The 15,135-nt window shown below is 43.2% G+C and overlaps 1 protein-coding gene across 1 annotated transcript in view; it reads right to left on the reverse strand.

Annotated features, from left to right (window-relative positions):
- Positions 1-15,135, reverse strand: part of slc4a11 (solute carrier family 4 member 11) — a 94,375-nt gene that overhangs the window by 8,976 nt on the left and 70,264 nt on the right. The gene's annotated exons all lie outside the window — the stretch shown is intronic.

The raw sequence follows: 15,135 nt of genomic DNA on the forward strand, positions 1-15,135 counted from the left end.
AGTTGACAACGGACTCGCTCAAGCTGTCGGGACTAACCCACAACGTTAGACACGGACACAAATGATCTGCTTGGCGTGTTGACACACTGGTGGTTTGTTGTGGCCGAGTATTGGTGCTAAACCGTGTTGTTGGAGTCCGGCATGCTAGTTGGCTGTGGCGTCATATGACTAGGTGCCCTGAACGATTTTCACGGAAGAATACTGTACCAAGTTAGCTAGCTGAATAAACTAAGTTAGTCTATTCCTAGAAAACATTGTACCGCTGTAGTTTACAACAATTATAGTTTCTGAGGTGGAAGTTGGGAGAGTTATATTTGGGTGTTTCAGTGAAACGTAAGTGAGGGAGGCCCCGCTCTCTCATTTCCCAGATGTTTAGTTCATTTCATTCCGATCTCCTTTGCATTATTGTAGCCATTTTCTGTAGCCTGTCAACTATGCCTCTGTCTATCCCTGTTCTCTCCTCTCCGCACAGGCTATTCAAATGCCTCACACCGCGTGGCTGCTGCCTCTCTAACCTGGTAGCCGAGTCAGAACCCCCTGGACAGGACACTAGTCTATCTCCTGTTTCTGTAGTGAGACAGCTTGATGTACAGTACACCCCCTGGACAGGACACTAGTCTATCTCCTGTTTCTGTAGTGAGACAGCTTGATGTACAGTACACCCCCTGGACAGGACACTAGTCTATCTCCTGTTTCTGTAGTGAGACAGCTTGATGTACAGTACACCCCCTGAACAGGACACTAGTCTATCCCCTGTTTCTGTAGTGAGACAGCTTGATGTACAGTACACCCCCTGGACAGGACACTAGTCTATCTCCTGTTTCTGTAGTGAGACAGCTTGATGTACCAGTACACCCCCTGGACAGGACACTAGTCTATCTCTTGTTTCTGTAGTGAGACAGCTTGATGTACAGTACACCCCCTGGACAGGACACTAGTCTATCTCCTGTTTCTGTAGTGAGACAGCTTGATGTACAGTACACCCCCTGGACAGGACACTAGTCTATCTCCTGTTTCTGTAGTGAGACAGCTTGATGTACAGTACACCCCCTGGACAGGACACTAGTCTATCTCCTGTTTCTGTAGTGAGACAGCTTGATGTACAGTACACCCCCTGGACAGGACACTAGTCTATCTCCTGTTTCTGTAGTGAGACAGCTTGATGTACAGTACACCCCCTGGACAGGACACTAGTCTATCTCCTGTTTCTGTAGTGAGACAGCTTGATGTACAGTACACCCCCTGGACAGGACACTAGTCTATCTCCTGTTTCTGTAGTGAGACAGCTTGATGTACAGTACACCCCCTGGACAGGACACTATTCATTAAAACTGTTTTTATTTGTAATAGGCCATAGGGCCTGGTCTAAAGTAGTCCACCGGTAAATCAAATCAAATCAAACTATATTCATCAAATACACAGTTTACAGCAGGTTTGAAAGGTGCAGTGAAATGCTTGTGTGCTAGCTTCCTCAACAACGCAGTACAGTTGTCAATAACATTAGTAACAAGTCGATAATAACGTGTAATAACAGCGGTATTATGCATAGTAGTGATGGACTGGATTTACCAACATAAAGTGGGTATTGTCTTGGTCACACAGTGGAAGACATCAGATACTGTGTAATAGAACAGCAGTATTGACTGGGTGTGTGTGTTTATGTGTGTGGGTGTGTGGGTGAGGGTTGGATGTGCGTGTTTATGGGTGAGGAATGGATGTGTGGGTTTATGGGTGAGGGTTGGGTGTGTAGGTTGTGTGTGGGTGTGTGGGTGAGGGTTGGATGTGTGGGTGAGGGTTGGATGTGTGGGTGAGGGTTGTATGTGTGGGTGAGGGTTGGGTGTGTGGGTGAGGGTTGGATGTGTGGGTGAGGGTTGGATGTGTGGGTGAGGGTTGGATGTGTGGGTGAAGGTTGGGTGTGTGGGTGAGGGTTGGGTGTGTGGGTGAGGGTTGGATGTGTGGGTGAGGGTTGGGTGTGTGGGTGAGGGTTGGGTGTGTGTGGGTTGGATGTGTGGGTGAGGGTTGGATGTGTGGGTGAGGGTTGGGTGTGTGGGTGAGGGTTGGGTGTGTGGGTGAGGGTGAGGGTTGGATGTGTGGGTGAGGGTTGGATGTGTGGGTGAGGGTTGGATGTGTGGGTGAGGGTTGGGTGTGTGGGTGAGTGAGGGTTGGATGTGTGGGTGAGGGTTGGGTGTGTGGGTGAGGGTTGGATGTGTGGGTGAGGGTTGGATGTGTGGGTGAGGGTTGGGTGTGTGGGTGATGGTTGGATGTGTGGGTGAGGGTTGGGTGTGTGGGTGAGGGTTGGGTGTGTGGGTGAGGGTTGGATGTGTGTTTATGGGTGAGGGTTGGGTGTGTGGGTGAGGGTTGGATGTGTGGGTGAGGGTTGGGTGTGTGGGTGAGGGTTGGATGTGTGGGTGAGGGTTGGATGTGTGGGTGAGGGTTGGATGTGTGGGTGAGGGTTGGATGTGTGGGTGAGGGTTGGATGTGTGGGTGAGGGTTTAGTGTGTGGGTGAGGGTTGGGTGTGTGTGGGTGAGGGTTGGGTGTGTGGGTGAGGGTTGGGTGTGTGTGGGTTGGATGTGTGGGTGAGGGTTGGATGTGTGGGTGAGGGTTGGGTGTGTGGGTGAGGGTTTGGTGTGTGTGGGTGAGGGTTGGATGTGTGGGTGAGGGTTTGATGTGTGGGTGAGGGTTTAGTGTGTGGGTGAGGGTTTGGTGTGTGTGGGTGAGGGTTGGGTGTGTGGGTGAGGGTTGGGTGTGTGTGGGTTGGATGTGTGGGTGAGGGTTGGATGTGTGGGTGAGGGTTGGGTGTGTGGGTGAGGGTTTGGTGTGTGTGGGTAGTCAGTGCAAATCATCTTTAAAGTGCAGAGAGTCTCTCTAGGGGATATTGGTCAAATTATTACTATAAATTATGACCGTCTCTAGGATGATTCATATTCGTTATCAGTCCATTATTGGACAAAAATTGTCTTCTAAGAAGACCTGACTTAGGAGTTATCTTCACAATAACACTATAAGTCAAAAATAGTAATAATTGATTTATCTGAAGGTACTGTATATCTGATGAGCCTAATATCAGATTCATGAATTGGTAGCGTTTTCTAGAGCTTTCTAGGGTATCAGAGAAACACAACAACAGGTCAAAGTTGAATAATAAAAATAGTCAAATTAATAAATGGTTCCAGGATGAATGATGATCTGATCAATACAGGAGTAAATGATGAATTCAATAGCTTGTTTACCAGCAAATTGTTAGAGGATGATATTCTCAATTTGGATGGAGCAACATTTACACACTCAAGACTAGACTTAACAGGTCACGTGTGGCGTACTGACTAGACTTAACAGGTCACGCGTGGCGTACTGACTAGACTTAACAGGTCACGCGTGGCGTACTGACTAGACTTAACAGGTCACGTGTGGCGTACTGACTAGACTTAACAGGTCACGCGTGGCGTACTGACTAGACTTAACAGGTCACGCGTGGCGTACTGACTAGACTTAACAGGTCACGCGTGGCGTACTGACTAGACTTAACAGGTCACGCGTGGCGTACTGACTAGACTTAACAGGTCACGCGTGGCGTACTGACTAGACTTAACAGGTCACGCGTGGCGTACTGACTAGACTTAACAGGTCACGCGTGGCGTACTGACTAGACTGCATCATTACATTACAGTTCAACATCATTACATTACAGTTCAACATCATTACATTACAGTTCAACATCATTACATTACAGTTCAACATCATTACATTACAGTTCAACATCATTACATTACAGTTCAACATCATTACATTACAGTTCAACATCATTACATTACAGTTCAACATCATTACATTACAGTTCAACATCATTACATTACAGTTCAATATCATTACATTACAGTTCAACATCATTACATTACAGTTCAACATCATTACATTACAATTCAACATCATTACATTACAGTTCAACATCATTACATTACAGTTCAACATCATTACATTACAGTTCAATATCATTACATTACAGTTCAATATCATTACATTACAGTTCAACATCATTACATTACAACATCATTACATTACAGTTCAATATCATTACATTACAACATCATTACATTACAGTTCAATATCATTACATTACAACATCATTACATTACAGTTCAACATCATTACATTACAACATCATTACATTACAGTTCAACATCATTACATTACAGTTCAACATCATTACATTACAACATCATTACAGTTCAATATCATTACATTACAGTTCAATATCATTACATTACAGTTCAACATCATTACATTACAGTTCAACATCATTACAGTTCAACATCATTACATTACAGTTCAACATCATTACAGTTCAACATCCTTACATTACAACATCATTACATTACAGTTCAACATCATTACAGTTCAACATCATTACATTACAGTTCAACATCATTACATTACAGTTCAATATCATTACATTACAGTTCAATATCATTACATTACAGTTCAATATCATTACATTACAGTTCAACATCATTACATTACAGTTCAATATCATTACATTACAGTTCAACATCATTACATTACAGTTCAACATCATTACATTACAGTTCAACATCATTACATTACAGTTCAACATCATTACATTACAGTTCAATATCATTACATTACAGTTCAACATCATTACATTACATTACAACATCATTACATTACAACATCATTACAGTTCAACATCATTACAGTTCAACATCATTACATTACAGTTCAACATCATTACATTACAGTTCAACATCATTACATTACATTACAACATCATTACATTACAACATCATTACAGTTCAACATCATTACAGTTCAACATCATTACAGTTCAACATCATTACATTACAGTTCAACATCATTACATTACAGTTCAACATCATTACATTACAGTTCAACATCATTACATTACATTACATTACAACATCATTACATTACAACATCATTACAGTTCAACATCATTACAGTTCAACATCATTACATTACAGTTCAACATCATTACATTACAGTTCAACATCATTACATTACAGTTCAACATCATTACAGTTCAACATCATTACATTACAGTTCAACATCATTACATTACAACATCATTACATTACAGTTCAACATCATTACATTACAGTTCAACATCATTACATTACATTACAACATCATTACATTACAACATCATTACAGTTCAACATCATTACAGTTCAACATCATTACATTACAGTTCAACATCATTACATTACATTACAACATCATTACAGTTCAACATCATTACAGTTCAACATCATTACATTACAGTTCAATATCATTACATTACAACATCATTACAGTTCAACATCATTACATTACATTACAACATCATTACAGTTCAACATCATTACAGTTCAACATCATTACATTACAGTTCAATATCATTACATTACAACATCATTACAGTTCAATATCATTACATTACAGTTCAATATCATTACATTACAGTTCAACATCATTACATTACAGTTCAACATCATTACATTACAACATCATTACAGTTCAACATCATTACATTACAGTTCAACATCATTACATTACAGTTCAACATCATTACATTACAGTTCAATATCATTACATTACAGTTCAATATCATTACATTGCAGTTCAACATCATTACAGTTCAATATCATTACATTACAACATCATTACAGTTCAATATCATTACATTACAGTTCAACATCATTACATTACAGTTCAACATCATTACATTACAGTTCAACATCATTACATTACAGTTCAACATCATTACATTACAGTTCAACATCATTACATTACAGTTCAATATCATTACATTGCAGTTCAACATCATTACATTACAGTTCAACATCATTACATTACAACATCATTACAGTTCAACATCATTACATTACAGTTCAACATCATTACATTACAACATCATTACAGTTCAACATCATTACATTACAGTTCAACATCATTACATTACAGTTCAACATCATTACATTACAGTTCAATATCATTACATTACAACATCATTACATTACAGTTCAACATCATTACATTACAACATCATTACAGTTCAACATCATTACATTACAGTTCAACATCATTACATTACAACATCATTACAGTTCAACATCATTACATTACAGTTCAACATCATTACATTACAGTTCAATATCATTACATTACAGTTCAATATCATTACATTACAGTTCAATATCATTACATTGCAGTTCAACATCATTACATTACAGTTCAACATCATTACATTACAACATCATTACAGTTCAACATCATTACATTACAGTTCAACATCATTACATTACAGTTCAACATCATTACATTACAGTTCAACATCATTACATTACAACATCATTACAGTTCAACATCATTACAGTTCAACATCATTACATTACAGTTCAACATCATTACATTACAGTTCAACATCATTACATTACAGTTCAACATCATTACATTACAGTTCAACATCATTACATTACAACATCATTACAGTTCAATATCATTACATTACAGTTCAACATCATTACATTACAACATCATTACATTACAGTTCAACATCATTACAGTTCAACATCATTACATTACAGTTCAACATCATTACATTACAACATCATTACATTACAGTTCAACATCATTACAGTTCAACATCATTACAGTTCAACATCATTACATTACAACATCATTACAGTTCAACATCATTACATTACAGTTCAACATCATTACATTACAGTTCAACATCATTACATTACAACATCATTACAGTTCAACATCATTACATTACAGTTCAACATCATTACATTACAGTTCAACATCATTACATTACAGTTCAACTTCATTACATTACAGTTCAACATCATTACATTACAACATCATTACAGTTCAATATCATTACATTACAGTTCAACATCATTAAATTACAACATCATTACATTACAGTTCAACATCATTACAGTTCAATATCATTACATTACAGTTCAACATCATTACATTACAACATCATTACATTACAGTTCAACATCATTACAGTTCAACATCATTACAGTTCAACATCATTACATTACAGTTCAACATCATTACATTACAGTTCAACATCATTACATTACAGTTCAACATCATTACATTACAGTTCAACATCATTACATTGCAGTTCAACATCATTACATTACAGTTCAACATCATTACATTACAACATCATTACAGTTCAATATCATTACATTACAGTTCAATATCATTACATTACAGTTCAATATCATTACATTACAGTTCAACATCATTACATTACAGTTCAACATCATTACATTACAGTTCAATATCATTACATTACAGTTCAATATCATTACATTGCAGTTCAATATCATTACATTACAGTTCAATATCATTACATTTGACATGTTTTACGTCAGAGACAGTCATGTATGCATTAAGGAATCAATCACACAATCAATCCGACTTTGTTTTGACCTTTTACCAATCTAACTACATAACATCATAATGGTAATCATTTATTTGAATGGTAAATCTCTACTGATAAACTGGGTAAATCAAGATGCAGCCTAGACCTATTCATAATACAGGTGGATGCAGGAGTATTTGAGCTTTTTGGCTGATTTCATGGGGCTACAGTCTGTTTCCCTTCCATTTGGAACTTATTTGATTGTTATGATCAATAACATTTGCATAGAAATAATGTGCTTTGTCTCTTTAACCAGTAATGATGTCAAGGCAAGAGGGGGGCGGCCCTTCGGAGCACAGTCAGTTTGCTGAGGCAATAGATCATATTTCGGAGAGACGTGAGAGAGAGACTGAATAAGTGAATGAACAAAGATTTTGGTGGCAATCAGCTTTGAAATCAGCATATTTTGCGTTATGGTTAGCATATTATCAAAAACAAAGTACTAGGGTAGTGAATTGATGTTAGCTTTAGCTGTCAGCTATCATAGCAAGGACCGTTAGCCTACAATTGCTGGAAGCTACTGGTATCTTCTTGCATTGTGAAGTGTTCTAGCCTGTATGGACATTGTTTTTGCGAACAGTAATGAACAGTTTCAACATTTCTACGTGCCGCCGTGTCGCATTATTCAAGTGTGTTAACTTCTGTGCAGCATGAGTGGTTAACTAACATGATGCAGACCAGACTCCCAGTGAGTTGGGAGGTAACATGATGCAGACCAGACTCCCAGTGAGTTGGGAGGTAACATGATGCAGACCAGACTCCCAGGGAGTTGGGAGGTAACATGATGCAGACCAGACTCCCAGTGAGTTGGGAGGTAACATGCTGCAGCCCAGACTCCCAGTGAGTTGGGAGGTAACATGATGCGGACCAGACTCCCAGTGAGTTGGGAGGTAACATGATGCAGCCCAGACTCCCAGTGAGTTGGGAGGTAACATGATGCAGACCAGACTCCCAGTGAGTTGGGAGGTAACATGATGCGGACCAGACTCCCAGTGAGTTGGGAGGTAACATGATGCAGCCCAGACTCCCAGTGAGTGGTTAACTAACATGCTGCAGACCAGACTCCCAGTGAGTGGTTAACTAACATGATGCAGACCAGACTGCCAGTGAGTTGGGAGGTAACATGATGCAGACCAGACTCCCAGTGAGTTGGGAGGTAACATGATGTAGACCAGACTCCCAGTGAGTTGGGAGGTAACGTGATGTAGACCAGACTCCCAGTGAGTTGGGAGGTAACATGATGCAGACCAGACTCCCAGTGAGTTGGGAGGTAACATGATGCAGACCAGACTCCCAGTGAGTTGGGAGGTAACATGATGCAGACCAGACTCCCAGTGAGTTGGGAGGTAACATGATGCAGACCAGACTCCCAGTGAGTGGTTAACTAACATGATGCAGACCAGACTCCCAGTGAGTTGGGAGGTAACATGATGTAGACCAGACTCCCAGTGAGTTGGGAGGTAACATGATGTAGACCAGACTCCCAGTGAGTTGGGAGGTAACATGATGCAGACCAGACTCCCAGTGAGGTAACATGCTGCAGACCAGACTCCCAGTGAGTTGGGAGGTAACATGATGCAGCCCAGACTCCCAGTGAGTTGGGAGGTAACGTGATGTAGACCAGTGAGTTCAGTGGTTCCTCATGACAGGGTAGAGCCAGCAGTGAGCAAGTGGGGCAGGCAATGTGTGCTTAAATAAGGGGTCGGCTGCGCTGATATACAGGCTTGATCTGAGAGACACATTTGACAGAATTACCGAAAGTAACAAAAATACCGAACCGTTTTTTCATGTTCTAGTACAGAAAAAGTACAGAAGTAGCAGAATTACTTTGTCTTCCCTCCAGGCCTGAGGACAAAGACTTTCCTCTAGGCTCTGATTAAAGATATGACAGATAGGAGTGGCTATAGAGTCAGCTACCATCCTCAGTAGCTTTCCATCTAAGTTGTCAATGCCAGGAGGTTTGTCATTATTGACCGATAACAATCATTTTTCCACCACTCCCACACTAACTTTACAAAATTCAAACTTGCAATGCTTTTCTTTCATTATTGGTTTTTTTATGCATGAATTCGATGGTTCACTGTTCATTGTTGGCATTTCCTGCCTAAATTTGCCCACTTTGCCAATTAAGTAATAATTACAATAATTTTCAACATCAAATGGTTTTGTGATGAATAAGCCGTCTGATTCGATGAAAGATGGAGTTGTCTTGCTGCTCATATTTTCATTTAAAGCACTCCAAAGATTGGCTTCATAATACAGTTTCTTCTTCTTGTTGAGTTTAGTCACATCATTTTTCAATTTGCAGTAAGTCAGCCAGTCAGATGTGTAGCCAGACTTATTAGCCACTCCTTCTGCCTCATCTCTTTCAACCATACAGTTTTTAAATTCCTCATCAATCAATGGAGCCTTAACAGTTCTAACAGTGCTCTTTATTAATCACATCAGACCAACAAATATTTTAACATCATCCACATAAGAGTCACAGCAAAATATATTTTTATATAGTATTTTAGGCCCAGCTGTTGGAACTTTGTCTTTCCTGGATATAGCCACTATATTGTGATCACTGCATCCAATGGGTACGGATACAGCTTCAGAACAAAGTTCTACAGTATTAGTAAAAATGTGATCGATACATGTGGATGATCTTGTTCCTGTAGTGTTTGTAAACACCCTGGTAGGTTGATTAATAACCTGAACCAGATTACAGGCACTGGTTACAGTGAGAAGCTTCCTCTTGAGCAGACAGCTTGATGAAAACCAGTCAATATTCAGGTCCCCAAGAAAGTAGACCTCTCTGTTTACATCACATACACTACCAAGCATTTCACACATATTATTTAGATACTGACTGTTAGCACTTGGTGGCCTATAGCAACACCCCAAAAGAAAAGGCTTTAGATGTGCCAGGTGAGCCTGCAACCACAACACTTCAATAACACTTGACATAAGATCTTCTCTAAGCATTACAGGGATATGGCTCTGAATATATACAGCAACACCTCCCCCATAAGCATTTATGTCTCTTCTATAGATGTTATAACCTTGTATTGCTACTGCTGTATCATCCAATGAATTATCTAAGTGAGTCTCAGAAATGGCTAATTTACAGTATGAATGTTATCTGATGTTAGCAAGTTATTGATTTCATGAACCTTATTTCTAAGGCTACATATATTAATATGGGCTATTTTCAGCCCTTTCCTGGGCAGCTTATCAGAGATAGACATAATACTGGAAAGAGGAAGCAAAGCAAGAGAAAAAAACATACATTCAGCAGTCCATTAATCAGTTGGTGTGTGTGTGTGTCTGTGTTGTGGGGTTCCTCTCAAGTTCTTGGCTCTTTCCGGAACAGCTACCTTGTCCTTGAACCTCAGGAACTTGACCACTATCGGCCTGAGCCTGTCACCTGGGCCAGTGGTGGGTTTTCCAGTTCTGTGGGCCCTCTCCACCTGAACCTTCCTGTGGTCCATCTTCAATTTCTTAGAGATCATTTCCCTCACTTTGTCCTCAGACTCCGTCCAGGTCTCATGTGGAGATTCTGCAATTCCGTCCACAACCATGTTGTTCAGCCTTGATTGTCCCTCATTGTTATCATGGATTCACACACAGAACTGATGTCCTCTCTCAATGACTTACAGATTGCTGTCATCTTGCCGTTCTCCTGTTTCAACTCATCGAGCTGACCCTGGGAGAACTGCAAACTGTTCTTCAGGTCCTGGACCTCTCTGGTCAAACTGTTCTTCAGGTCCTGGACCTCTCTGGTCAAACTGTTCTTCAGGTCCTGGACCTCTCTGGTCAAACTGTTCTTCAGGTCCTGGACCTCTCTGGTCAAACTGTTCTTCAGGTCCTGGACCTCTCTGGTCAAACTGTTCTTCAGGTCCTGGACCTCTCTGGTCAAACTGTTCTTCAGGTCCTGGACCTCTCTGGTCAAACTGTTCTTCAGGTCCTGGACCTCTCTGGTCAAACTGTTCTTCAGGTCCTGGACCTCTCTGGTCAGGTCGTCCATTCTTCTATTAGTTGACTCCACCAGTATTTGGACAAAAAACTTGTAGCTATTTTCTTGTTGTTGTAACAACTGCTTGTAGAACGTTTAAAAGATCCTTCACGTGTGATAGAGAGACACCACTGTCCTCAACGGTACTCCCACCGGCTTTAGTCAATGTCATGGTAGCTAGCAACGTAGGTTACGCTGTTACTGGTAGCAGTTTAGTAGTAGTAGTAGTAGTAGTAGTAGTAGTAGTAGTGGTGTAGTAGTAGTAGTAGTGTAGTAGTAGTAGTAGTGCAGTAGTAGTAGTAGTGTAGTAGTAGAGGTAGTGTAGTAGTAGTGTAGTAGTGTTGTAGTAGTAGTAGTAGTGTTGTAGTAGTAGTAGTGTAGTAGTAGTAGTGATAGTAGTAGTGTAGTAGTAGTAGTAGTAGTAGTAGTATTGTAGTAATAGTGTAGAAGTTGTTTAGTGGCCAGTGTAATTACAGACACACAGGGTGATGATGGGGAGGAGTTGGAGTCAATGGGGGGAGCCGGAGGGCTGCGATTCCATGGAGCTGCCTGATGAGGATGGAGGAATGGAGGAAGAGTTTGATACAGGATATCTCCATCAATGTAGATCTATCATCTCAGGGTGAGTCCCAGTCAGGTTCTCTGTTCACATTACACAGGTTGATGATTTTAAGCAGGATTCATTTGGTAAGAAGATTGACATACAGGATTTTTTTCCTGTCGTAGTTTATCAAGACAGTCCATCATATTAAGACATCAGTGGGTTTGGATGAAGTTAGTCAGAGGGGTGTTGGCTTCTGATCTGGTCTGAGTGGCCATGTTGCAGGAGGGGGGTTGGGGTCTGAGTGGCCGTGTTGCAGGAGGGGGGTTGGGGTCTGAGTGGCCGTGTTACAGGAGGGGATGTTGGGGTCTGACTGGCCGTGTTGCAGGAGGGGGGTTGGGGTCTGAGTGGCCGTGTTGCAGGAGGGCACGTTGGGGTCTGACTGGCCGTGTTGCAGGAGGGGGTTGGGGTCTGAGTGGCCGTGTTGCAGGAGGGCACGTTGGGGTCTGACTGGCCGTGTTGCAGGAGGGGGCGTTGGGGTCTGAGTGGCCGTGTTACAGGAGGGGATGTTGGGGTCTGACTGGCCGTGTTGCAGGAGGGGGGTTGGGGTCTGAGTGGCCGTGTTGCAGGAGGGGGCGTTGGGGTCTGAGTGGCCGTGTTGCAGGAGGGCGCGTTGGGGTCTGAGTGGCCGTGTTGCAGGAGGGGGCGTTGGGGTCTGAGTGGCCGTGTTGCAGGAGGGGCCGTTGGGGTCTGACTGGCCGTGTTGCAGGAGGGGGCGTTGGGGTCTGACTGGCCGTGTTGCAGGAGGGGGCGTTGGGGTCTGACTGGCCGTGTTGCAGGAGGGGCCGTTGGGGTCTGAGTGGCCGTGTTGCAGGAGGAGACGTTGGGGTCTGAGTGGCCGTGTTGCAGGAGGGGGGTTGGGGTCTGAGTGGCCGTGTTGCAGGAGTAAGGAAAGGAAAAGGTCCAACAAAAGGAAAGAACGTGATCATGATGGTCTGATCATGATGGGTCTGATGGGTCTGATCATGATGGGTCTGATCATGATGGGTCTGATCATGATGGGGTCTGATCATGATGGGTCTGATCATGATGGGTCTGATCATGATGGGTCTGATCATGATGGGTCTGATCATGATGGGTCTGATCATGATGGGTCTGATCATGATGGTCTGATCATGATGGGTCTGATCACAGGGTGATTTCTCTGTTACCTCTGCTTTCCTTTAAGAGTGGGGGAAGAGACAGCAATAGGAGTGCTGTAGTGTATGAGTTTAGTAAGCATCAACTTTTAAATGTGGTGTTCTTACAGGAGACCCACCGTGATAGTGGTAATGAGGTAGCGGGGGGTATGGAGTGGGAGGGGCAGTACTTCCTTAGTTATTTGTCTAATATAAGTACAGGAGTAGCAGTTCTGTTCTCATGAGGCCTAGGTCAATGAACGGTCCTATTCACCTGAAGCAAACTGAAATCGCGCCAAATGGGCCAATGGATGCCGAGCCCGCCCTCAGACCCCCACCTTCCTGGTTATAATACCGGGGCTTCAATCCATTTCCTAAATGTTTCGCCCTTCGCCCTTCAGCCCTTCGCCCTTCCTGAAGGAACAACGTGTCATGCAATTAACAACTTTTCAAGCACACGAAGGGATTAGGCTACCTACAAGATTTTGGGTCTTTCTGCTCTGCTTGTGTAGCCAGTGCTTCCTTGCTTGGGTAGGATGGCCAGTGTTAAGATCAAATCAAATCAAATGTATTTATAAAGCCCTTCTTACATCAGCAGATGTCACAAAGTGCTTATACAAAAACGCTGTTACTCCTCCCAGTTCCAGACATGGCAGGTCACAGGGAAGAATGAAAACAGCAAACAGCAGGGATCTGGACAGCCACACAGCAGGGATCTGGACAGCCACACAGCAGGGATCTGGACAGCCACACAGCAGGGATCTGGACAGCCACACAGCAGGGATCTGGACAGCCACACAGCAGGGATCTGGACAGCCACACAGCAGGGATCTGGACAGCCACACAGCAGGGATCTGGACAGCCACACAGCAGGGATCTAGACAGCCACACAGCAGGGATCTGGACAGCCACACAGCAGGGATCTGGACAGCCACACAGCAGGGATCTGGACAGCCACACAGCAGGGATCTGGACAGCCACACAGCAGGGATCTGGACAGCCACACAGCAGGGATCTGGACAGCCACACAGCAGGGATCTGGACAGCCACACAGCAGGGATCTGGACAGCCACACAGCAGGGATCTGGACAGCCACACAGCAGGGATCTGGACAGCCACACAGCAGGGATCTGGACAGCCACACAGCAGGGATCTGGACAGCCACACAGCAGGGATCTGGACAGCCACAAAGCCGGGACAATCCGCGGTCCCAGCTACAATGTCTAACCGCATCGCGGGCTGCGTTCAAGCCCTCAAGAAAACCCTGCTAGCTTGATAAGCAGCTAGCTAGCAACTAGGCTAGCTACTACGCCAGCTAGCTCCTCAGACCCGGCCTTGGTCGGCAGGATCACTGGACAGAGACTAGCAGTCCCAGCAACTGATGCCAACTGCGTTGCGGGATCCAGTACACTTTCAAACAACAAACTGTCCAAAACAACATACCGAGCTCTCCCTCGTTCCGTGTTCAACAGGAAGTGACCAGACCTTCTTTGGTCAGATGACAGTGGCCACACTAGCTGACGGTGAGATGGGAGTCCTGGGAGGCTGGAGACGGTGAGATGGGAGTCCTGGGAGGCTGGAGACGGTGAGATGGGAGTCCTGGGAGGCTGGAGACGGTGAGATGGGAGTCCTGGGAGGCTGGAGACTCAGAGATGGGAGTCCTGGGAGGCTGGAGACTCAGAGATGGGAGTCCTGGGAGGCTGGAGACTCAGAGATGGGAGTCCTGGGAGGCTGGAGACTCAGAGATGGGAGTCCTGGGAGGCTGGAGACTCAGAGATGGGAGTCCTGGGAGGCTGGAGACTCAGAGATGGGAGTCCTGGGAGGCTGGAGACTCAGAGATGCGAACTGACAAATGCTAGCGTTCGCTGTCGATGACTGAGAGCTAGATGGGATCAGCTGGTTGATCTGGAGTCCTTAGCTCGGCTTCAAATGGAAAAAGGACAA

Source organism: Coregonus clupeaformis, chromosome 25 (assembly GCF_020615455.1).
Source record: "Coregonus clupeaformis isolate EN_2021a chromosome 25, ASM2061545v1, whole genome shotgun sequence".
Lineage (NCBI taxonomy): Eukaryota > Metazoa > Chordata > Actinopteri > Salmoniformes > Salmonidae > Coregonus > Coregonus clupeaformis.